The sequence below is a fragment of the Hyaena hyaena genome, unplaced genomic scaffold (assembly GCF_003009895.1).
Source record: "Hyaena hyaena isolate Hyena2069 unplaced genomic scaffold, ASM300989v1 scaffold_722, whole genome shotgun sequence".
Lineage (NCBI taxonomy): Eukaryota > Metazoa > Chordata > Mammalia > Carnivora > Hyaenidae > Hyaena > Hyaena hyaena.
Genome location: NW_024081357.1, coordinates 309,522 through 336,373, shown reverse-complemented (window position 1 = coordinate 336,373; position 26,852 = coordinate 309,522). Strand labels below are relative to the sequence as shown.

At 38.9% G+C, this 26,852-nt stretch overlaps 1 pseudogene; it reads right to left on the bottom strand.

Annotated features, from left to right (window-relative positions):
* Positions 1 to 2,456: 2,456 nt before the first annotated feature.
* LOC120220774 lies at positions 2,457 to 8,372 on the bottom strand (annotated as a pseudogene).
* Positions 8,373 to 26,852: the final 18,480 nt, after the last annotated feature.

Below are 26,852 nucleotides of genomic sequence, written 5' to 3'. Positions count from 1 at the left end.
TAAGCTTCTAATTCTGGGCAAAACGATTTTTCAAAATCAGGGCATCCCCTATACCTCCAATCTTATTTTTTGGGCATTGACTATTTTCATATAAATAAATGTATAAAACATATGCAGGCCCTAGTTCAGCAGATTGGCAGGTAGTACTAAAAAGCTGCAGGTCCGGCACTCCTCTGGCTCTCCATCTATAAATATGAAGTTTGGCATGTATATAAGGAACATTGTTCTTCTGGAATAAGAATTATTCCGTTTCTCTAAGCCTTAAGTGCCTGGTGTGAACCCCTGGGTGCCCAGGTATTCACAAATATCTGTCTCTTCATGCCCTTTGAGAATCTGCCCTGCATTTTCCTGTTGCACTCGAACCAACTTAGAACCCATCCGTTTCTCGCCTATCTCTTCTTCCTGGTCTCTGGATTTTGCTTCTTCTGTTTCTGATTTGCCCTGATGATCTTTCTCAATTTTCTGCCTCAAAATGCATCTTAGCAACATACAGCTTCTTGTTTGTACATTTTTCTTGTCTTTAGAACTTTGCTGATTTTCCACTTTTGCCTTGAATGTCTTAGTGAATCAAACTTCTGCATCTTTGAAGACCTCAAGTCAGATGCCAATTCTTCACTTCCTCAGTCCATGGGTTAGGTAAATATTCTTCTTTTATTCTTCCAAGGTAAATTGAATTGTAATTTCTTGTTTTTTTAAATTATTTAAATCAGCTTTATTTAATAATTTCCAACATTAACAGCTCTTTTAACGAATTAATTAACTAATTAATTTTGAGAGAGAGAACAAATAAGAGCAGGATAGGAGCAGAGAGAGACGGAGAGAGAGAGAGAATCCTAAGCAGACTTTACACTGTCAGCGCAGAGCCTGATGTGGGGCTCGAACTCACGAACCACAAGATCATGACCTGAATTCAAATCAAGAGTCAGATGCTTAACTGGTTGAGCCACCCGGGCACCCCCAACATTGACAACTCTTATAAAAAGCATCCAAGCACAGAACACAGAACTGCATCTAACAGCATTCATATGGGTAGCTAACAGATGTTAGAACTTCAACCCTTCTTTGTGACACCCCTAAGCTCACTGGTGAACTCTGCTAACAAGGACTCCTGCAAAACACCACAAGCTCAGTTCATGTTCACAGCCCACCAGCTTCAGTTTACATGACCACACTTACAGATCAGTAACAGAAAAGAACCCATACAATTCGGCATTCACAGCAGTTAAAGGGGTAGGGGAGATAGAAGTATCGTTTCACTTAACACATTCAACTAGCATGGGTTATCTAAAAACAAAACTCACATAAAGTCTTCCAACAGATATGGAGGTCCTTTGAATGCAAAAAACATTCGTACATTATTTGCTATCATTGCCATCTGCACACTCTCTCACCCAAGCCACAGGATTGAGAGATACATCTCATCAAGTTGAAAAATATCCGTTATGTACCACCAAGCCCCTCCACGGGCTCTCTCATTTTCTTGCTCGTACTAGCCTTTTAAGCCTTGACACCACTATCAATCCCACACAAAATTTCAAAACTTCCTACAGCCTTCTGGTTCCATATCACAGCCTTGTGTTCATAGCATTGATATGACTGTGTGAAATAAAGAGTAGCGGATATAAATGGGACACCCACTGTCAAAGACACAGCCTGTGCAGGGCGGTAACAAATTCTTGATTCAGAAAGCAAGTAGACAGAAAGATCCCTATGGCAGAATATTTACAGCACTATTTTCAACGAAGTGCTTCTTTCATAAACATTTGAAATGCGACGAACTGCAAAGATTAAATGAAGGCTTCATATTGTACTTTTGCATATGAAGAGAGACAAGTGTTTAAAAAACAAAAGAACTAAACACTGGGACAGCATGATCTCCAGAAAAGATTTTCTTAAGGAAAAAGTCTATAAGGTGGGGTTCAAATTAAAACAAGGACAAAATTATATAGTTCTAGTCAATGGTTTCCATTTTGAACATGCAAAGAATTCAGGGATAAAATATTATAGGAGAAACCTTTTTTTAAAAAAATAATACAATTTTTTTCTTAATATTTTATTTAGTTTTGAGAGAGAGAGAGAGAGAGAGAAGGACTGAGGAGCAGAGGGAGAGGGAGACACAGAATCTGAAGCAGGCTCCAAGCTCTACTATGTCAACACAGAGTCAGACGTGGGGCTCGAACTCATGAACCAGGACATCATGACCTGAGCTGAAGGTGACACTCACAAACTAATCAAACTTATAAGACTATAAGTTTTGAAACTTATTATTAACAAAACTTATAAAGTTCCTTTAGCTTTTCTTCTCTTTCTAAAGAAAACAGTCAGAAATACTGCTGAATATACTCCACATGGGACAAACCAACTTTGAGAAGTCTTAGTACATACGTATTTTATATTATGCTTATTATGTGTTTAGAAAAATTTGAATTCTCGCCAGCCTATACCAACCCCACTGTCTACATTCCCCAGCCAGAAGATTTAGAATCCACACTTAGCCAAAGCCTCTATTGAAATCACTGCCTGACTTTGCATGTAATGCAGATCTCCAATCAATTGCTGCACCTGAATGAGAATTGCTGTGAGAGTTATTTTTAGAACCAGAGGCCTGATTTGGCTCCCTCTGCATATTACCCTGGATTTGGTTATCACCTGATGGGCCTGAACTTGGGACGAACATGCCCATCCCACCCCAGTTGCTCTGCAGTGCTGTCGGGGCTGCAGAGTCATGGCTGGATTAATGCTGAAAGCATCACAGTTCATCCCTCCACCCATGTTAACTACCTTGATTGTTTCCCAAACCAGCTCCACCCCCTCTCCTGTCACTAAATCCACCCTGATTCCCAAAGCCCCTGGATTATCACCACATTTTCCTTTTTAAAAAATGTTTGTTTTATTTTTGAGAGAGAGAGACAGAGTGTAAGTATGGGTGGAGCAGAGAGAGAGGGAGACATAGAATCTGACGCAGGCTCCAGGCTGCGAGCCATCAGCACAGAACCTGACATGGGGCTCAAACTCACGAACCACGAGATCATGACCTGAGCCAAAGTCAGACGCTTAATCAACTGAGCCACCCAGACGCCCCACACCAAATCTTCCACTTCTAACTGTCCATAGCTCTTGTGCTTAAGTTCGGCATTGCCTATGTTTACACTGACTCCTTTAATGATCAAGTCCTCTCCACAAAGAGATTGGGCAACCTGATCATCTGCAAATGTGACAAAGCCAAACACCCTGAGTGGTTTGGGAATAAAGACATCAACCATCTCCCCCAAATGGCTAAAGAACTGGGGCGCCTGGGTGGCTTAGTCGGTTAAGCGTCCGACTTTCGCTTAGGTCATGATCTCGCGGTTCGTGGGTTCGAGCCCCGCGTCGGGCTCTGTGCTGACTGCCAGCTCAGAGCCTGGAGCCTGTTTCAGTCTGTGACTCCCTCTCTCTCTGACCCTCCCCTGCTCACGCTGTCTCTCTTTCTCTCCTAGAAATAAATAAAACATTAAAAAAAAATGGCTAAAGAACTGCCACAGCTCATCAGCAATCATGTCCTCTGAATAACATCCATGGAACACCTTTCTGCTTCTCAAAGCCTTCTGTGGGCTTTCCTTAGAATTAGGAAGTTTACAGTGACACCATCATCTATCCATCATGTATCTCTGATGTTACTTTCACTCAGGTTTCATATTCCTTACAACAAACAAAGCCAAACCCCTTTGAATGACTAGTTTTAACAGCTTTCTTGACCTGAACCATAAGAACTTCTCCGAAGGTACTAAAATATTCTTTTAGATCCTGTTCAGTGGTTTTTCATGGGAGGCCCGATATTATTAAATCAGACATTTTCTGGATAGCACTTTTCAATTTCCCTGCTGATGAAGCATCTGTCTCATCCATTTTTCTTTTGTTATCTTTGGGATAGTTGACGGCATGTACCAGATTTCCCCAGCTAACATCAGGGGCAGGCAGAATTCCATCTACCAGCTGGACACCTCTCACCCACGGAGACACTGGATTCCTGGAGCACAGCCCCCATGCCCCTGGAAACTGGGCTGTAAGTATGGAAAGCAGCGCTGTCCCATCATCTTCCAATGGTATTTCAGTGGGCTCATCATCCTCATCTTCAGTTACATGAATATATTATTGGATACAACATCTTGCTTATTCACTAGGCTGCTGCTAGGAAGTCTGGAAGGGAAACCAAAGCAGCGAGGGACCCGGGAGCACCACAGCTACCACTTCACTTCCACTGTAACTCCCTGTTTGTATATGTATTTCTTTAAAAAAATTTTTTTAATGTTTGTTTGTTTTTGAGAGAAAAAGACAGAGCACAAGTGGGGAGGGGGCAGAGAGAGAGGAGACACAGAATCTGAAACAGGTTCCAGGCTCTGAGCTGTCAGCACAGAGCCCGATGTGGGGCTCGAATTCACAAACTGTGAGATCGTCACCTGAGCCAAAGTGGGAGGCTTAACCTCCGGAGCCACCCAGGCCCTTTATATATTTCTAATAAGATTCAGTTTCTGCCCCCATTCCGTTCCTACCCTACTGGCCTATGAAATTCCTCAAGATAAGGACCAATGCCTTCATCTTTGCATGCCTAATAATACTCTAAGGTATTGTTAGATTTTCAATAAATGTTCCCCAGATGACTGAATGTTCCCTGGATTCCTAGTCACTAGCTGGGGTCTTTATCAGCCTGGAAAATGTTTTCTGGAATCATGACTCTTGCTCATTGGCTATGAGTCCTTACCATGGACTCAGAATGGGGCTACATTAGAGAAGATCTGGCTTCACCATTTCCTCATGAATGTTATGGTATGAAAGGACCTTTGAATATGGGACTTGGGGTTACTATGAGAGACTTCCTTTTGACTTGTCTCTGTGGCCTATATCCACTTATTTCTGGATGACTTCCCCATCTACATGGGCCCATCATTTGGTACCTAGAAGATCCTGATATCAGGGACATGTATATTTTAAGATAAACGGTTCCTTCCAAATGCCATATGTGTTTTCATCTTTGTACCCCCTTTTATATCTTTCTGGAATGCTCTCCACCAACTTCTCTGTTTAATTAAACCCTACAAATCCAAATTTTACTTCAGGCTCTATCTCCTTTGTGAAGTTTCTTTAACCACTGAAACTTCAATTAATCCCCTCTCCTTTGTACTCCTCTTAGTTTCTAGAATCCCAAACTGATTCTTATCTTTCCTTTGTGTTGTCAGTTTCTACATACCTATGCTGTCTTCTAAATAGGATTATATGCTTCTCAAGCATGAGTGTTTTAACTTGCGAATGCCTAAATTCAGAACATGTGGGGACCTCAGTGACATAGACCTCAAGAGGGCAGAGGGTGGGAATGGCAGAATCAGGTCAGATAGACGGGGAGAAGTTGACCTGTCTACAGATGTTGGGGCTCTCAGGGGCCTTGGGGCTGCCCAGTGCTCTAGGTCACAGAGATATGGGGAGGTCAGAGATGGTTCCTGTCAGTGTTGAGATCAAGGAGTTCTATCTGTTGTGTGGGGCAATGCAAAGGACTCTGAGCAGCAGGATTGTATTGTGGCCCCACTTAAACAATGTTCTAATAGGAACTCAGTCAAGCTGTAGGAGCAGGGAAGACTCTTGCAAAATCTCAGTAGAGTGGGAAGAAAGACTCCCAGATCAGTAGGAAATGAAGTTGGTCTAGTAAGTTGAGACAGAAGCCCAAACAACATGATTGAGGTGAGGGAAGGGTGGGAGGAGGGGGAGAAATAGAGAGAAAAAGAGGAAGGGAGATAGGAAGGGGAAATGAAGAGTATGTAGAGAGGCTAGCAGTGCAAGAGAAAAGAAAGGAGAACTAGTTGAAGAGGAAAGAAGAGAAAGAAAAGAAAAGGCAAATAAAAGTAAGAGGGAGGAAAGAGGGAAGAAGAGAAAAAACAAAACAAAAAACAAAACAAGATTAGAAAAGGGGAAGCTAAGAGAGGAGAAGGAAAGGCGGAGGCTTACCCTGCACACCACCTGCCTGAATACAGTTCAACCTCAAAGTCATGCTAGGAGGGTGGATCAAGTTGCATTATCTCTCTAAAATCACTATCAACCTTTACCTCCCAAATAGAGACTTTGATATGGACAATTGTCATTTCTCTCTCCTTTGGTAGAGCTTGGATAAAAGCTTTTAAGAAAATTTGGCTGCATTTAATTTGCATTCTGTATACGTTCTCCATTGTGTGCACATTGTTTTCATTAAGTGTACATTGCAAATATGTATATGCATTCTTCATTGGACACAAATGTGGTGTGATTGCTATATAAACACAGCTTTGAAACTGATTTTCTAACGAACTCACCATACCAGCTGCTTCTAGCTTAACCACACGGTGACCAGTAAGCCTCAATTCCTGCGTGCAGTTCTGAGTCTACCTCTGTTGCAGTCACAGCCAGCTTGTGGGTTAGAGGCTGCTGATGGATTCCTTGGCTTCTTTAGAACTGGCTTATCACTGAACAGTGTCTGGATGATTGAGAAAGGTGGTCATGATGCAGTTTTGACAGCCAAGTAAGAACAGCATCAAAAGTAATTCATTCCCAGTACCCTAACATGTTAGATATGAAGTAGATCAATGCAAGTAAAATAATACTTCCACGCACCATGAGGCTGCTGGGACGATTGAAGGACATGCACTTTCAGCAATAACTCACACCAAGCATCCTATATCATCTACTATACTTTTATTTGTATGATTATTGCTTTTGTGCTTACATTTCAGCCTCCAGTATCAGGCCCGATCTTCACAGATGCTCGTAGGGCTGACAGAGCTGGTGTTAACAGCCTTGTTATACTACCGAGGAAGCGTTGTTTAGCTAAGGTGTTGCATTCACAAGGGGCCCCACAAGTCCTCGGTTGCCTCGTGGAGTGCAGTATGTACTCTTATGAGCTACAACCCATTAGACTGGCCAAAGAAAAATGATTATTTCTATATCATTTCTAAATGGTCACAAAATAATATATGGTATGCCCTGACAACCCTCCAGTAAATGATTTTGTAGCTGTATATTGCTCAATACACTTTAAAAAGTTTTAGTTTCAGCCGGGCTTTATTTCTGTGCTCTTTCTCCATTATCTTTCAAAATTGGGAAAGTCATACTCAAAAATTTAAGGCGAAATGGCCACTGGGAACAAGGGTTCAAAATAAAACCAGCTTAAAAGTGCTCCCAGTTTTATTAGTGTGCGTAAAACTGACATTTGGTGGTGACTGTGTGGTTTTGAAGTTATCCCTTGTTGACGTGAAAAGGCAAGGCGGTAAATCTAGGAGCAGAATCAGGACAGTCAATTTCTGGCTTGCTCTCTGACTCTTGACAAGTCATTTAATATCCATCCCTTGTTATCTCCTAAATGCAAACTAGGGCAAGCACCAGGACAGCAGTGGCATGGAGCACTGTGATTACCAGCTATCAAAATATATACTGGAACAATTTGTGCAGGGGCAACTTTTTCATATACGTATCGGAATGTTGGATGGATTAATGGTTCAGATCCCCTCGGGGGGAAACCGTTGAAGGCATCGATTTGGGGTGTTGTACATAAATTCTCATGCACTGGCTGCTTTTGGGTCTTGGTGATTTTAGTAGGGGACATATTATGAGCATAGCTGCTGTCTCTGATGGATGCAGATGAATTCTCCTCCTCTGGCCTCCAAGGCATGGCTACAGAAAATATTGAGACATTACTTTGGGTTTAACTCAGACAAAAGATTTTCCTATACAAGGCCTACGGTTAAGCACTGGCTGTGACTTGATGAGGCCTTTACTAAGGTGTTTCTGACATATTTTACATGTGTGAAAACTAAGGGAATAAAGAAATGTAAGTCCAAAGAGATTGTATTTCTCTCCTGTCCATGCATTTTTTTATCAACTTGGCCATGAGGCTTAACACCCTTAAATAAGGGTTTTGTATAATTTTGCTGAGAAACAGAGCAGTCTCCAACCTTCCACAATTTTAAAGATCCTCAGAATAATCATAATGGGTAAAATTTGCTCAGAGACTGATTCATATTTCAAATTTATGGTGCTCTTCTCTATTGATTTTCACTCCCTAGGTGATCTCATCTGGTATCATGGCTTTAAATACCATTGATGTGCTGACACTCCCATATTTATATCTCTGACTTAGACCTTTCCTTTGAACTCCTGTTTATATAGCCAGTTGCTTGCTTCACACCTCCACTTGGTATCTTCTCAAGCCTAACATGTCCACAACAGAATTCTTGCTAACCGCCACCAAACCTGTTATTCCCAAAGGCTTCTCCAACTCTGAATGGCAACTTCATTCTTAAGTTACTCAGTCCAAACACTTGAGGTGATTCTTTATTCCTTTCTATCTCACAGCCCATATTCAGCTCCTCAGCCATTCCTGTTGGATTTCCTTTTCAAAATGTATCTGGAATCTGACAACTCTGTGTGACCACTTTGTGTCACTTTGGGCCACTGTCCCAGTTACCATCACGTTTATCTCAATTATTATAATAATATTCTAACTGGTCTCCATGTCTATTTATACCCTAAAGTTTCCTCTATGACCCTTCTAAAATGTGAATCAGATTGTGGCACTCTTCTGCTCAAACCTTCTGGAATTTTCTGAACATATGGAGAGTAAAACAAAAGCCCTTAAAATGACCTCCAAATTCTGGAGTACCTACAGCCTCCATCACTTCTCTGTCCTCACTTCCTAACAGCCTTTCTTCTATTCTGTTCCAGATACTAGCCTGCTTATTCTTCCTCCATAATGCCAGGTGTGCTATGGTCTTGAGTCCTCTGCACTTTTGGTTTCTTTTCCCTGCAGTGTTCTTTCACAGGGCGGCGTTGAGGTGACCTTTTACCCTTGTCTGTCAATATTCAGATTCTGATTACTACTTCCTTCCTTTATTGACATCTTTGGACTATGGACGGTAACAAAACTCGGAATAATGCACTGTTACTTGTGATTCTCCGTGTCTCATCTTAACAATAAGATCTTTGTAATAAGCCTTGAATAATAAGTAGTAAGTAATAGGTCTCCTCTCTGTAATAAGCCTTGAATTGTCCTAATTTGAACATACCATCCTGCTATGACCCTGAGTGACACAATAATTAGTATTATATTTAGCATGTATTGGTACTGTAAGGTAATAGGCCTGCCAAATGGGATTCTGACAATGAGTTTCTCCTAAATTAAGAGAGCACAGGGAGAGTCATCTTGCCAGGAGAAGGTGGTACATAGGCACTCCATGTAAGGAAGAGGCATTACCATTACCCAGATTGGCATCGATGGCAATATAAATGATACGCAGATGGGGGGCACGGCAGTGGGAGATCACCGTGGCAACAATAGGGACTATAAAGATTGTGAGTGAGCTGGTTTCTTCTGTTCCTCAATAGCTTATTTAGGGGGAAAAATAAGAGATATAAACTTATATAACACACGTGGAGAACCAGATGGCCTCTATAAAAGGTTTGAAGGAATTCCTTCTCTCCTACTTTTGCAGGATATATTCAGCGAAGGCACAAGGCCAGGATGTGGTTGTAAGGGGTGAGGGATTGCAGAGTTCAGCACTGAAGCCTGCCAGGTTTCTCTTCTAAGGCAGCTGAAAGAAAGGACATGTACCCTGAAGCAGGGGATTGGGAGATTTGAGCACATACGGGGCTGAGAATTTTGACCCTCAAGATTCCCCTGAAATTTTCTTGCCTAGGGAAGCTGTTTTTGCCTCATTCCCTTCCTCTAAGTAATCCTCCTCTGCATAAAAAACTTTGTCATTTTTGAACCTAAGGTGGTTGCCTCATAACCTAATGTTAATTTTTCTCACTACCCAACCTCACTCCTTGTCATTCCTTTTAGACCTAAAATGAAGGTTATTTTACAACATAGCACAGTTTGGGAAGCTCGAGACCTGCCTCCAGGAAGAAGGTGTATATTGAAAAGGACAGAAGAATTGAGTAATCTGTAACAGCAGATGCAGTTGTGTGGGAATGAATTCCAAAGGTTCTATAGTAAGGGAAAAAACTATATGGCGGATCAGGTCAAAGTCATTTACGTGGGTCCACTTACCTGGGAGTTAGATTTAAACATTATCTCCAGGACCTGGAAATGGCACTAATAGTCTACTAGGTTTTTAAATTGAAGTCTAGACTCATACATGGAACTCACCTGGCGTATTGCAGAGGACAGAGTCTAAAGGCTTGGGAAGATGGAAATATTGGAATAAATATATTATAAATAAAACTGCTTAGCCACTGCCTGGTCTTCCCCTTTGGGAGGACCCAGAAGACTCATCATTCACCAAAGCATTAAGAAATGCATTGGTGTGAGAGATAGCAGTATGGAAAGATCTGTCATGGCTCCTCTTGGACCAGATGTAATGAAGGAGATGATGCAATGTAATTAGGTACACTGACCTTAATGTGACTAGTAGGAATCTCAGATTTATAGAGGACATTACTAGCAATTAGTGGTAGGAGAAGGGGCGGGTGCTACTGCTATAATAAGCCATTGGAACTTGAATGGTATTCATGGAATTTGAATTTGAGGAATCTGTGGCAATGTTTAATTGATAAGGGAGTTCCTAGTAATAAAATAAATGGAAGCCTACTAATGGACTGTTTGGCGTATAGAAGAGGAAAAAGTTTTGGCCTCCAGTACAGAAACCTAACTCAAATCTTTGAAGTGGATTTCATGCCTTCTATACGATTTCTAAATCTAAATTGGTTCAAATACCTAAAGCCTCTTAACTAAGGAGAAATCCAGGTCTCTTTGTAAAAAGACATTATAATATGGAATTATCAGTCCTGTAAATCTTTTCCCAACACTTCCCTGGGAGATTTGAAGCCATTTATTATGGTGACTGTGCACTGAGAAAAAGGTAAATGACCAGATTTTCTGGAGATTATTAGATATCGTCCATGAACTTAAGCCACTCTCTCAAGACCCCAAATAGCTCTGTGTTCTAAGAGGCAGAAGGACTGGGGATAAATACTACAATTATTTTCTTATTCAGAAAGTTTGGGGGAATTAATATTTTTAGGAAGAGGCAAAATCCCCATATTGACATTTTGACCTATGAGGTAGAGGGATGTTACGGTAGAAAAGATGGAATAGAAATCCCTGAAACTGTCTCCATCCCCTGCCCCTCCCCCCCTTCCCATAAGCCCAAAAGTGATATTCAATTCCTGGAGATATTGTAGAGATTAGTATCACAATAAAAATTTTGAGACGTAAAATGATTACACTTGCCCTATATTACTTAACACTAGCCTATTTGACTGATACAAAATCCAGATGTATTATGGAGAATAATAGTAGCCTATAGCAAACTTAATCATGTGGTGATTATATATGCAGGTGTGCTATGATTCTATTTTAATCAGTGAGGGAAATCAGAAGTAGTTTGTATTTACATGTCAGAGACTACAGTATACTTTCAGTGTTTTGCCCAAGGGCTATGCCACTCTCTTACGCTATGTTATAATCTAGATGGGCCTTCATCATCTTGTTATTTCACTGAACGTCTCACTTGTTCATAATGATGACATTGTTAGCTGGGTCTGGCAAGTAGGAAGTATCAAGCACTCAAGATAACTTAATAAGATGTATACATTCTGGAGGTTAAAATCTGTTAAGTTTCAGGGTCTAAAATATGAGTTGTCTGGTAACCATAATGTGATCTCTTTTCTGAAGAGAGGAACATGCTGCTACAGCTTACATGATGCTCACCACTTAGAAAATGGTGCGCATTTAAAACAAGTTAGGATTTTGCAGGCAATGCATATATTTGGGGATGGTCCTCTCACCCATTTACTGGCCATTCATAAGGTTACAATTTTTGAGTGGGACCGCTAGGAAGAAAGGGCTCTGTAGCAAGCCTAAGTTGCAATGCAGGTTGCTCGGCTATCTGGGCCTCATAATATGGGACACTATAAATAAAGGAAGTATTTGTGGCAGAGAGAGACGCTCTTTGGGCCCCTGGAAAATTCAGTACAAAAATCACAGCACAAGTATCTGGAATGAGGCCATGCACTTCCTAACTGACAACTATTTTCCATTTGAAAAATAACTCCTGGCTTGCTAGCAGGTTCTGATAGACACTAACCGTTTGACCATGGGATATAAAATGACGATGCAATCTGAACTTCCCATTATATATGAAGTACTATTTGACCAACTGAATGTAAAGTTGAACATAAACAATAAAATTGAAATAGGATACACACATCCAGTCCTAAGCATATTCATCAATCTACTGAGCAGATTCGTATCGTATTTGCTTCTATTGCTTAGTCATCTTTTCCTCATCCACAGTTAATGACCGCATGGAGAGTTCAAAATGACAACTTAATCGTGGAGACAAAGCGTGGGCCTGATTTATGGATAGATCTCCATGCTTTGCTGGCACTGGATGAAGAGGGACAGCCACCACACAACAATCACACTCAGTGGTGTATGTGAAAGGCATATAGGATGGAGTCATTATTACTCCATGATAATATAAAAGCTGATGGGATTTCATAGGTTTCCCAAGATGAGAACATGTATCTTTCAACTGGATGAAGGAAAAGAATGAGTGGTGAGGGGCAAAACATGTAGGCTTTGTTGAATATATTTCATTTGAAATTACAGATGAACTTTCAACCTTCTAAGTTCTGATCTCTGCTCCCTGAAAGAATGGTTTGTGTGGGCTCTATCCCAGACTTCTCTGGCTTTCAGCTGATTATGGCCAGTAGGGATCCCAGGCAGGCGATCAGGCCTAGAGCGAGTGTTTATTCCCATGGCTCTTTTCTTGTGAGTTCATTTCAGATGAGTTTAAATTTGACTCAACATCACTGGTTATTTCAAGGTAATTTAACTTTTTTCTACATGATTCTTTTATGTCTTGATGACTGGTCTTTTCCCTTGTCTTTTAGGCCTATGGGTAATGATAGCCCTGTTCTAACCAGCTCTGAGTTACTGCACAATGCCCTGGTTCGGATCCACCCTACCTACACCTTTGTAAGTAGGACCTTAATTTTAAAAAAATCCTCTAAAATTTTCCAATTTGAGAGTGCCATCTGTTTCCTATTGGGAAATACACCTCAGGCAGTCTTCTTTCCTCTTAACTGCACTCTGTTCATTATTTAGAGCTCATGCATTCTCAAGTAACAGAAATATTCCAGCTAACCTTGCTTAAGCTGAAAAAGCATAGGGATTTATTAGCATCACTAGAAAGTCCAAGGGATAATTTTGTCATCAGGCATGGTTGATTCCAAGAGCTCACATGATGTTGGCAGGGTTCTCTCCTCTTGGCTTTACTTTGTGTTGCATTCCTTTTTTAGGCAAGTCCTTTCCACAAAGTGACAAATATGGACACTGGCTGTTCTGGCTTATGATGGCTTTGCAGATTACAGTCCTAGGAAAAAGAGGATGGGCGATACTGCAAGCATCCTAACACATGTTTTGATGTGATTCCAATGGTGAACTGTTGGGTGTAGTCGAGGTGGCTTTCCTGGCTGGCATGTTGGCACTCTCGTAGAGTAAATTAACAAACCCACTGCAGTCTGGCAGAGGAGTGGCTGTGAACAGAAAAGAAGATTGCCTGGCTCAGAGGAAGGCTATCTCCCAGCCCTCCACCAGAGCTGGTTCTCTTTGAAATATAGATTTGAAATCAAGGGAGAATATTGATAATAGACGGTATAGGGCAAACCAAAGGCCAGCTTCTCTTTTTAAATGGAATGCTCCTTTCGCTAGAATTATGTCACATGTCTGCCTCAGAAGGAAAGCTGATTTGGCAAATCCATTTGGATTTGGAATGGCCTCTCAGCCTCAATCAGATCACCAAACTCAATAGTACTGTGAAGAAGGATTCTCTTGGGTGAAGAGTGAAGTAGAACTGTTCAAAAGATTTCCTAAAAGGCACAAAAGCCCTTTGCCAACTTTGTGTGTCTTTCTTTTTGGTAACCTTGCTACACATATGACTTGGAGCAGTTTGCACGAATCTTTGAGGGTGACGATGGATGCAAAGAAACACACTTGTCTGGGATGTAGGGTGCATTCCACCTGTGATATGAAATGCGTAATATGGCTGGATTATAGCAGCAGAGGGAATGGATAGGCTGGGTGGAGTGAGCTCCTGAAGGGAACAGGCCCCCAATTGCATGATTGGTAGAGCCATGGAAAACCTTTGGGATTCCTTATCCAAGCACAACGTGAGAGTGGCAGGCCTCAAAGACAGCTTTGGCTATGACATTGGTAGATTGGTGTTACAGCTGTCTATGAAACAAGTGCCTGGGGTCTAGACAAGGGAATTCACAGTTTACCGGAGAGAAAGTAAGACAGAGATAAAGAAACCGCTCTGTGCTGAAAACAGAATAATATATGCTAAGAAGTGGTAGATAGAATTCATTTGCCTTTTAAATTCTTGTTTGCACACATCGAGCCAGGAACCAAAGTACTGTAAAAATACACATTGCATCTTTCACAGAACAGATAACATTTTGTGACTGGAGATTTTGGCATGTTTTATTCAATAGATATTTGTTAAATTCTTTATTTATTATTGTGTACTTAGTACCTACTATGAAAATTAGTGTGATATAATGGAAAAATATAGGTTTTGTACCTGGCAAGGTAGGTGTTAAGTGTCTTTTCTGTCACTTACTAGCTTTGTGCTTTTGGCCAAATATTGAAACTTCATGCATAAAATGCAGCACACAGCTCCTACCTGCTAGGATTGCTGTAGGTATTAAATCAGGTAACGTGGACAAAGTGGCTGGCACAATGGTTGTGGTACCAACCGATGGCTACTGGCATTACTACCAAATCCTTAGTTAGAAAAGATCCATTAAAACCACGATGACATCATACCTCTAGTTAGTTGACAGGTATGTTAGTATTTACTCCTACCCGCCTCCCCACTTTAAATTATTGAAACAAACGGAGCATGTTAAGGTCCACCATCTTTTACTTTTTTAAGCTAGTTGGGAAAGGGGCCTGTGGGTTTTCTGTGGTCTGGTTTAACCCCCACTGGGATCAAAAGGTGATGTATGCTTTGTGTGTCAGCCTGGCTCACAGATGCACGGGTGGGGGGCATAGCTTATCTCTGCTGAGATTGAGAAATCTAGATGCAGTTTGAAATTGCTGGTCTACACCATGGGCTTGTTCCTATACATTTCAATAGCTCAATATTTCATTGTGTGTTTAAATGTCAATGTAGCTTGACCTTTGGATCTCCCCTCATTTTGCCACCATTTAAAGCTACTGGTATAGAACTTGTTACTGTTTCTACATTAGCAGATGAGAGAGGTACACTTAAATGGCATATTTGTTCTTCTCTTTTAATGGAATGAGGTAACTCGGGGGGCAGGCTGGCGGGAAGTGCTACAGCAAGTTCACTGGCAGGGCATGTGTGAATTAAGGGCAAGTGTCTCTTTTTAACTTGTATGCACATTATTTAAAAAATGAATGCAGCAAATTATATCTTCCTCATTGTTATGGATGCCTTTGGATTCTTCCTCAGTTTAGAATTTGACTTATGGAAACAATATTTCAAAAGCTGGGATTAGAATTCAATATAAGAAAATACTTTTCTTGACATTTTAAAATCGGAGACAACATATGGTAACTGGTGTCTGTGGATATATTCATTTTGGAAATTTTCTGTTTGCTTTCTGCTAATTCTAATTCAGCGCTAAATATCCAATTCTCATTTTCTTCTCAGTTATCTTGTATTTATAACTTCTTTCTAATTTTCCTACTTACGTAAAAGAGGTATCTTGCGATGTGCATCAACACAACAGCGAACAGGAGGGCCTGGGTGGCTCAGTCAGTTCAGCGTCAGATTCTTGATTTTGGCTCAGGTCGTGATCTCATGGTTCATGGGATCAAGCCTCGCATCAGGCTCTGTGCTGACAGCACAGAACTTGCTTGGGATTCTCTCTCTCCCTCTCTCTGCCCCTCCCCCCTCAAAATAAATTAAGCAACTTAAAAAAAACCTCAGCAAAGAGAAACACAGGGTGCAAAGCAGAAGTACTTCATTTAATTTACCTGTTTAAAAGTTACTTTTAAAAAATCAATGACTTATTTTATAATGACTTATACAACCAAAAAATGGTTTTAATTAGTAAGTGTATTTATATAAAACCTCCATACCATACATTTTCCGGTTGCAAAGGACAGAGGCATGCTCAAGGTACCAAAGATCAGTGTTTGTGGGGAGCATGTGTAGAAGAGTGCGTACAATTGCTAGAACATCATTGGTGAAGGCAGAGTGGCTCTGAACACCTACCTGGTTGTTCATCAAGTTTCAAGAGTTGGTGCCTGCAAATGTTCCATCACTACTGTGATTCAGACACTTCATCTCTGTTTCAACTGCTTCTACTTCTCCTTCTAGTAAGGACCAACGGACCCTGTTGGTGAGTTTAATCCTGTAAAGGGTGACAATGACAGAGACAGACTATGGGACAGAAACTGAGCCAGGAGATATGGTTTGATGCCCTTGATGAAAACTGCTGTATCACAACACCTGGTCAACCTGTGGCTCGGGTACCATCCTTTGACCTAATTAGCTGTTGGCCAGAAAAGCAGGGTCATGTATATAAAGCATGAGATCACATGCCCGAGAGGCCATCTTATGGTGTCTTATGCCTATTTCCTCTTAGTAGAGGACACGGTCATGGCAAACTTTCAAAGCAAGATAGAGTTCTCTACAGTATATGTTATTAACTCAAAATATAGACTCTATTTACCTTCCAGGAACTTAAAACACATACCTTATTTCACACTCATTAAGATGATTGATATTAAAAAAGAGACAAAGAAAATAACAAGTGATAGTGAGGATGTGGAGAAATTGGAGCTCTGTGCACTATTGGATGTAAAATAGTGTCGCTGTTCTGGAAGAGTGTATGAAGGCTTTTCAAAAAATTAAAAATAGAACTGCCATATGATCCATTAATTCCACTTCTGGGTATATATCCAAAAGAAATGAAAGCAGGATCTTAAAGATATTTTTACAGTTCTGTTCATAGCAGCGTTATTCATAATAGCCCAAAGGTGTAGAGCCAGCACTGGCTGGCACAGTGTAACTGTGAAGTGTGAGGTCCCTGTAACCAGGCTGCCTGGGCTCAACCCTTGCCCCTAGACTCTCAGAGCTATGGGAACCTAGACAAGTTCACCTCTCCTGGCTTCAGTTTCCTCATCTGTAAAATGGGGGTGGTAACACTATTTACCTCATAAAGATTGTTGTGAGGATTACATGGGTTAATACAGCATTTAGAATAATGTCTTCAACATTCCAAGTGATCAGCAAATGGTAGCTGTTCTTACAATTTGACTTTGCATAAAACATAGTTTTCTTCCCCTAAATGAATTAAATATATCAAAATCACTTTGGTAGGTGCATCTTCTTTTACAATCTGATATAAGGAATTTCTTAAAAATTTTTTTTAATGCTTATTCATTTTTGGAAGAAAGACAGAGTGCCAGCCGGGAAGGGGGAAAAAAAAGAGAAGGAAACACAATCGGAAGCAGGCTCCAGGCTCCGAGCTGTCAGCACAGAGCCGGACACGGGGCTCAAACTACAAACCATGAGATCATGACCTGAACAAAAGTCAGTCGCTTAACTGACTGAGCCACTTAGGTGCCCCTGAAATAAGGCATTTCTAATAGAAAGCCCTAACGTCCTCAACGTGAAAGAACAAACACTCTTTGCCTTGGAAATGTAATAGGTTGGTTTCTTTAGGTCAGATGCGGCCATATATAAACCCTTATATTGTACTCTGTTAAGTTAGCAGTATTTGTTGCTTGTAATTATTTTCAATTTCGCCACTAAACGAAAATGTATTTCCACATTGGATACTTTGCTTTCTCTCGTGCAGTCATTAGATTTTTCGCTAACTATCCTCTCTCAGTTATTCTGTGGTTGTGTTTATTGTAGACTGATTTACTGAGCTTCTGAAACATGGCTCGGCATATCTAATTTTGCAAACCAGACTAGGCTAGACACGGAAGGATCACATTTGCATAATGGTCACAGTACAGCTAAACTTATAGCATTTTCCTTTGCATAACAATGGCATTCAAATTATTATGCTCCTCAAAATATAGCAGTAAACTAACCCAGTCAGATGCCCCAGTTTAATATAACATACTGTGGCCCTTTTCTTCCTGAACATACCTAATGAGGCTCTTGTTTCTCCAATTTTTTCATGTCACAATCCATAGAGGGCATCTCACACGATTATGCGTGTGTGAGCTTGCTTGTGTATATGAGATTCTTGTTTAAAACAAAAAAATCTGTTTTCCTGATTTGTTTTGACTCCTATTTGAAATTATTTTCTCAATTTCTATACTTCTTGACGCAATTTAAATAATTTTTAAAGGCCTAGTAAACATAGACATATGAGCAGTGACGTTAGCAATTTGTATAAACATATACTATGATTTTAGAGTGTCATGTGCTTTCAAAATTTTTTCTTAAATTAGATATGTTGAGATATTGTCCTTGAATGCCACAGTGTCATGTTGTACAATGATATATGGAAAAATCTAAAGCTATAGGTTTTTGTTGTGTTCTTTTTTCTCTTGAAAAATAGTTATGAGCATGGGATTTGGCATCCTATAAATCCAGGCCACTGCTTTACCATTTGCTAGTCATGGGACTTTGGGAAAATGAACCACTCCAACCTTCAGTTTTCTTATTTACAAAGTGGAGTCATGATACCTATGTCTGATTACAAGGATTAAGTGTGAAAGCACAGAATATGGCTTCCTTTTCGGGCTAGCTCCCCATCATGATGGCAAGATGGCAAGAACATACCATTATCACGAACAGGCACATTATCATCTTTTACTTACACCTGACTCTTTAAGTAAGTATGAGAAAGAGAGCTGCAAAAAGGCAGAAGCAGATATTCATTTGATGGTCTCAGATCAAATGTAAAATTCACAAAACTATCTCTGTGGCCAGAAGGAAGGAACATATGAAATGGCTAGGGTCTCATGCCTATTATTATTTAAAGATTTTTTTCTCTTAAACTGCACTGAAGTATAATCTGCCTGTGATGGAATTCACCCATTTTATGTGTATTATTTGATGAGTTTTGATGAACGTGTGCTAATGTGGAACCACCACCAGATCAAGGTATTAAGCACTTCCATCACCTCAATAAATTCCTCTGTGCCTCTTAGTCCAGCTCTTCCCTGGTCCCAGGCCCTGGCAATCATATACTTCCTGTCACTATAGTTTAATCATTTAATTGAATTTTATATGAATTGAATCAAATGGACTTTTAGGTCTCCCTTCTTTTATTTAGTATGCTAAGGGCTTTTCAGCATGCTGCTGCCTATATAAGTAATTCTTTTCTTTCTAGTTCTGAGTAGTAATTGATTGTATAGATATGTAGCGCAATTTGCTTTTTCCATCACCATCTGACAAATTTGGGTTGTTTCCTGTGTTTGGTTATTATGAATAAAACTGGTATGAAGATTCATCACAAGTCTTGGTATAGACGTACGGGTTTCTTTTTGAGGGGGTGGGAGTAGGGCAGGGTATATAACCAGGAGTGAGATTTCTGAGTCATATAGTAAGTATGTATTTAATTTAATATAAAACTGTTGGGCTGTTTCCCAAAGTCGTTATACCATTTTCTCTTCTGACTAGTAATATATGAAAGTCAGTTGCTGCTCACCATTGCCCATACTTGGTATTGTCCATCTTCAGAATTCTAGGTATTATTTTGGGTGTCTAGTGATATGTAATTGTGGTTTTCATTTGCATTTCCCTAAGACTAGTGGGACTAAGCATCTTATAATTTGCTTATTGGATGGAGTTTCTGTTTACAATTTTCGATTTTTTAAAAATTGAGTTGTGTATCTTTCTATTATCACCTTTTATTCTACACTTATATCTATTCTACATATATTTAGAGTACAAGCACTTTATCAGATATAGGTTTTGTAAATGTTTTCTCCTACTCTGTGGTTTGTCTTTTCATATTCTTGAAGGTGTTTCTTGGAGAGTAAATATATCTTATTTAATATTTAAAAATATTTTGTACTTTTTACATTTTACCAAATAAAACTGTTCCCTCTTCAAGGTCACACAGATTTTTTTCCTGTATTTAAAACTTTTAGAAGTTTTAAAATTTTATCTACTATGTTTACATCTATAATCTATTTTGAGTTATATGTATATGGTGTGAGATAAAGATACAGGTTCATTTCATTGCACACAGCAGTCCAGGGGCGCAACATCATTTGTTGAAATAGAATTATTCTCTACCAAATTACCTTAACCTCTACCTTGGAAATCAGTTTACTATATACATGTGTGTGTTTGCCTCTTGATTCTCTATTATGTTAAAATTGTTCATTTTTTTTCTATGTCAATACCAAACTCTCATGATTAACTTTGGATTTATATTAAGTTTTGTAATTGAGTGGTTTAAGTCCTTCAACCTTATTCTTCTCTATGATATTGTCTTAAATATTTTTGGGCCTTTGAATTTACATATAAATTTCAGAATCAGTTTGATAATATTGGCTAAAGTCTGTTGGGATTTAGCTAAAGACTGCAGGGAAGCTACGGGTGGATTTGGAAGAGAATTGACATCTTAAAAATACAAATTTCTGATTCATGAGCCTGGCTTATTTCTCCCATTTATTTTAGTGTTTTAATTTTTTTTAATAGTTTATTGTCAAGCTGGTGTCCATATAACACCCAGTGCTCATCCCCACAAATGCCTTAGTGTTTTCAAATTTCTCTCAGCATCTTTCAGAATATAGGTCTTATACATATGTTGCTGGCTATATCCCTAATATTTCAAATTGTTGATATTATTACAAATGATAGATTAAAATTTTTAATTTCTAGTTGTTCATTGCTAAGAAGTAGAACTATAATAAATTTTTGTGTGTTAACACTGTATTTTGTGATCTTGCTAACTCATATATTAAACTTTGAAATGTTTTCATAAATTACTTAGATTTTACTCATGGACAATCATGTTATCTTCCTTTCCAATCTGTATGCCTTTTATTTCTTTTTCTTGATGTAATGCTCTTGTCAGGACATCTAACACAATGTTTAATAGAAATGATATGGTAGACATTCTTGCCTTGTTCTCAATCTTAGAGAGGGTAGCATTAATTTTTTTTTTTATCGTTAAGTATGGCATTACCTATAGGTTTTATATAAATGCCTTTTATCAAGTTGAGGAGAATTTCCTCTGTTCCTAGTTTGTTTGGAGTTTTTACTATGAACGGGTATTGAATTTTGAAATGTGGCTGTTTTGCATCTATTAGGTTGTTCATATGCGTTTTTCTTTTTAGCCTAACTATATGATGAATATTTGATTTTTTAATAGGTATATTTAAACAATCCTGCATTCCTGAAATCATTCTTTGTCAGCATATATTATGCAGGAATTTGATTTGCTAGAATTTTGAGAATTTATATATCTGTATTCATGAGAGATGTTACTATTTTTCTTTCTTGTCACATCTTTGTCTGTTTTGGTTATAGGACAATGAAAGCCTTATGAAATGTTTCATGAAGTGTTTTCTTCTCTATTTTCTGGAGAATTTCTGTAGAATTGGGATTTTTTTTTTCCCCTTTAATGTTGGTAGTGTTCACCAGTGAAGCCACCTAAGTCCAAAGTTTTCTTTGTGGGAAGATTTGTTAAGTATAAAATTATTTTTTATTTCTTTTCAAGTAAGACTTGGCAGTTGGTAATTTTCGAGGTATTTGTTTATTTCACTTAAGTTGTCAAAGTTATTGGTGTATAGTTGTTTGTAATATTCCTGTATCATCTTTTTAATTTCTCTAATTTCTGTACTGATGTCTCCTCTTCAATTCTAGATATTTAAATTTTTGTCACATTTCTCTCTTTCTTGGTAAGTCTGGCTAGGGGTTTACCAATGTTATCAGTTTTAAAATAATGCCAACATATGGGACTATATCAAACTACAAGTCTTGCATAGGGAAAGGAATGATTAAAGAAAAGACAACTTATAAAACAGGAGAAAATATTTGCAAATCATTTATTGGATAAGGGGTTAACGTCCAAAATATATAATCAGGTATTATTAATATAGCCACTCCACCTTTCTTGTGATTAGGGTTAACATGTACATCTTATTACATCTTTTTCCTTTTAACCTATTTGTAAGTGGATTTCTTCTAGGAAACCTATAGTTGGTTTTGTTTAGTACAATTTGATAATCTTTATCTTTAAATTGGTGTGTTTGGGTGCTTGAGTGGTTCAGTAGGTTTAGTGTCCAAATCTTGATTTCAGTTCAGGTTATGATCTTGCAGCTTGTGAGATCGAGCCCCATGTCAAGCCTTGTGCTGAATTTGAGTTGTGAAAATTTTAAGGATTTATGTATCTGTATTCATGAGAGATATTAATTAATTGTTTTCTTTCTTGACATATTTTGGGACTCTCTCTCCCTCTCTCTCTGCCCCTCTGCCTCCCTCGCATGTGTGTATGTGCTTTCTCTATCTCAAAATAAGCAAATAAACATTAAATTGGTGTGTTTATTTCATTTATATTTACATTTGGTCTGATTCTTCGTTTCCTCTTGGCAGCATACCTTCTGTCATATTCTGAGGGCAGCAACTGTTAAAATTTTACCTTAGAATTATTTCTCCTTGCTCTGATTCTAGGCTAAAGAAGCAAATCTGTTATAATTTTGCATTCCATTTGTTTTCTACAGGTGTACTGGCAACCAGTAAGATCCACTATAGTCTGACTTAAAGTTATATTTCTCACTCATTGACGTTCCTGATTACACAGCTGTCTTTGTAACCAGGGTTAGCCCCAGGAAGCTAATCCCTTGGGAGTGTGCAGCTGTTCTTCAGAGCTGAGGTTTGTGCCTTTGAACATGATTATCGTCCTGAGGCACTAGCACGCTTGGAGGTCCTGAATGGGTGTTCTGCCTTCCCTGTAACTAAAATAGGATGTGGTTCTAAATGAGTGTTTCTTAAACAGTGGTCTATGGAGCATTTATATAAGAATCATCTGGGCTGTGTCTTGTAGTGTAGATTCTGGGGCACAAACTTAGGCTAATTGAATTTATCTCTGGCAGGTAGGCCCCAGGAATCTGTAGCTGAGCAAGTTTCCTAGGTGATTTTCATGCACACGGCATTTTAAAAGCCATCATTCAATATTAATGAACTCTGATAATTAAAGAAATGCATCTTCTGTATTTGTTGTAATATTTATACATTTTACTCACGTGTTACTATATTAATGCAAGAGAGAATAAATATAGGCAAAAATAAATGTTAAAACATTGAAATTTAAAATAAATAAAAATGAAAGTTATGTTATTTATGTCTATATTCTAATAGTTCTATTTACTCACTTTGGATTCACTTGTTCTTTTTTCAAAGTTTTTTTTTTTTTTNACTTATTTCAGAGATGTTTACCATTTCCGTTTCATTTCATTAATTCCACAAATATTGAAGCCCTACTGTTTGTAAATTCCCATGCCAGTCTCTATTTTCAAAGTTTATTCTTTTTTTTATTTTTCTTTTAATTTATTTATTGCTAGGAGAGAGAGACAGCGTGAGCAGGGGAGGGTCAGAGAGAGAGGGAGTCACAGACTGAAACAGGCTCCAGGCTCTGAGCTGGCAGTCAGCACAGAGCCCGACGCGGGGCTCGAACCCACGAACCGCGAGATCATGACCTAAGCGAAAGTCGGACGCTTAACCGACTAAGCCACCCAGGCGCCCCTCAAAGTTTATTTTTATTTATTTTGAAAAAGAGATAAACAGCAAGTGGGGTAGGGGTAGAGAGAGAGGGAAGGAGAGAATCTCAAGCAGACTCTGCGCTGTCAATGCTCAGGACTCAAATCCATAAACCGTGAGATCAGGACCCAAGCTGAAATCGAGAGTCGGATGCTTCACCAACTAAGCCACCCAGGTGCCCCTAGATTTGCCTGTTCTAAACCTTAGGGAAGCTGTCTAGGCCGAGGTTTATTTTCAATAATTTTATAAAAAGGAACCAACCCAAGTGCTCCAAATGAATTATTGGGAGTATTGTCTCTCAACCATGATAATACCCAGGCTATACCCCAGACCAATTAAATCTGAATCTGGGATGGGACTCAGGCTTAAGTATTTTTAAAAGTTCCCCATGCAATCTCAATGTGCAAAAAGGTTGAGAATGTTGCTATTGGAACAATGCTGCTTTAACGTTAACATACATAGGTAATCACCTGGAGAGCTTGTTAAAACACATTCTTGGGCTCTATTTGATAGGCAGTGGCGGAGGGGAGGGAGTTCGCTGATTTCTTTTCTAACAAGCTCCCAGGGAAGCTGATGCTATCGGTTTATAGACCACTCTCAGTAGCACTGTATCACAGGGAAGGCGAAGCCACTCTAAACTTCTTCCAGCTCTTCACCGGCTCTGCCCAACTTTTAGTAATTAAAAATTTAGACTCAGCCTATACCTATATTAATGAATCATTCCTTTGGGAATATAATAATTACTTTAAAATGGCTTCATCATAGTCTCTATTTTACATATTTGAGAAAGACCAGTTATCACTCACTGTTTACTGCAATATCCCGATCATAAATGCTGTGACCTAAATTAATTAATATCATAGCCATCTTATCTTGGCCTTGTGATGACCAAGACACATCAACAAGTTTTGTTTGTTTGTTTTATAATGTTTACTTATTTTTGAGAGACAGAGCATGAGCAGGGGAAGGGCAGAGAGAGATGGAGACATAGAATCTGAAGCAGTCTCCAGGCTCCAAGCTGTCGTTGGCACAGAGCCCAAAGTGGGGCTCGAACCCACTAACTGTGAGATCATGACCCGAAAGGAGGTCAGACGCTTAACCGACTGAGCCACCCAGGCACCCCCATTAACAAGTTTATTAAACTACCTTTTTTCCTTTACTGAAAATTTTAATATCATATAGTCTCTGCATAAGGTGGAGCTTGATTCCTATGACTGAAAGTCCTTCTTATTTCCAGAATTAGGTCTTCCTGGAGTTCTTTGGTACCAATTCTCAAATCTCAAAAGTAGAGACAGAGGAAATAGGTGTGAGGACACTCAGTTCCAGTCTGACTTTGCCATTAAATTCTCTGTGCCTGTCTAAAAAAGACATGTTCAACTTTCTTGGCCTCATGTTCTTTATCTATAAAATAAGGAGTTGGACAGGTGAATGTTTTTAAGTTCTTCTTCAGTTCCAAAATTGTCTTCTCTGTAATTTTACAAACTACCAGGCCCAGGTTACTATGTGAGTTTGTGTTGATTCAGTAATTCTGTATACTAAAATCAAAGGTAGTTCAAATGCTTAGCTCTCTGGAGATTTACTTGTCAGCTTTTAGGGCAGAATGAGCACAGTTAAAATGGGTACAGTTTCATGGCGGCTTTGCTTGATTCTGCTGGGGCTAGGAAACCTTTCCAGAGAATCACCTCAACAATGAAAATCACCAATTTCAATCTTCCTTTGGCAAAACAAAAGGACTCTGTTATGCTGACAGAAATTGTATTCTGTATAAAATCCTGGGTGTCAAATAAAGAAACTCGATAACATTATTGCCAGATTAAAAAAAAAAAAAGATTAGTGATTTTTAATAAGGTTACAAATTGGAGTTTCTAATCTGTTAGCCCGATGTAGAGCTGGTAGGTAATTGACAGCAAGCTTTTGCACAGGAGGGATTTAGTATATGACTGATTTTAAGGACTAACAGGCTAGTAACACAAAAAGCTTGGGAAAAATAAAAGTATTATAGGTGTTTGAAAGAAAAAAATGGATTATAAAACTCACTTTTGATTACTCAATAATTCCACTTCTGGACATATTTCCCAAGGAAATAATAGAAATGTGGTAAAAACTGTATTCATGAAGATGCTGAGGGTAAGTTCATATAAATATACAATAGAAAAATATTGGAGCAGCTTAATAATGTCCACTAATGGAGTAGTTAAATGAATTACTGCATCTACAGGTCTGAATAATATGAAGACATAAACTGAAATATATTGATTATGCAAAAACATGGAAAAATAGTTATAATCTGGTTACTGATAAAACCCAAGTATGGATTATGAACTATAGTAATCGCGATACAAAATCGTGAATAGTGAAAGGTGGTAAGAGTCTATACGTTATGGGTTAGTTACATAAGAATAAAGAGGTTATGGGTGACTTTCCCCTCTACTTTCCCAGCTCTCCATAATGTTTCTGGGATACCTTTATATCACAGAGGTTCAGAGCACAAATGTTGCAGCCATATGCCTGTGTTCACACCTGGCTCCACTTCTTACCACCTGGTGAATTTGTGAAATTATTAACCTCTCCTCTCACTTTCCTCATTTCTGAAGTGAGTATAATTGTAGCAACTCTATCACAGATTGTGAAGATTTAATGAACTTATATAAAATCACTTAGATTTTATATGTGTTTATTTATTTGTTATATGTGTTTGCTATTTATTACTGTTTAAAATGTCTTTCTTATTTCATCTATAATGTCTTTTCTATTGATAGAAACATTGCACCTTTTATTTTTTTAAAGAGAAAAAAATTTCTTCCTCAAATCACTTGGCCCCTCTGACACATTACACCACTTCCCGACAATTTGGGAAAAATTACTGGTAAAGTTTATGTATTTTATACATAGTCCCTGCTCTGCTCACACTCTCGCTCCATATATTATTTCTTGGAAAGTTTCTTACAGTACACTTAGATACAGCAATCGATTTACAGGTGCTCACATAATTATGAGCATCCGTAATTACCACTGAAGTTAAAATGAGATCTTTGATTTCTTTTTGCTTGAGTCTCTGAAATCACCAGAGTTCTTTGGGTATCTTTGCCATGCGATGATCCTGGTCAGCAAATAAGGAAAGCTGCGTTTTTTAAA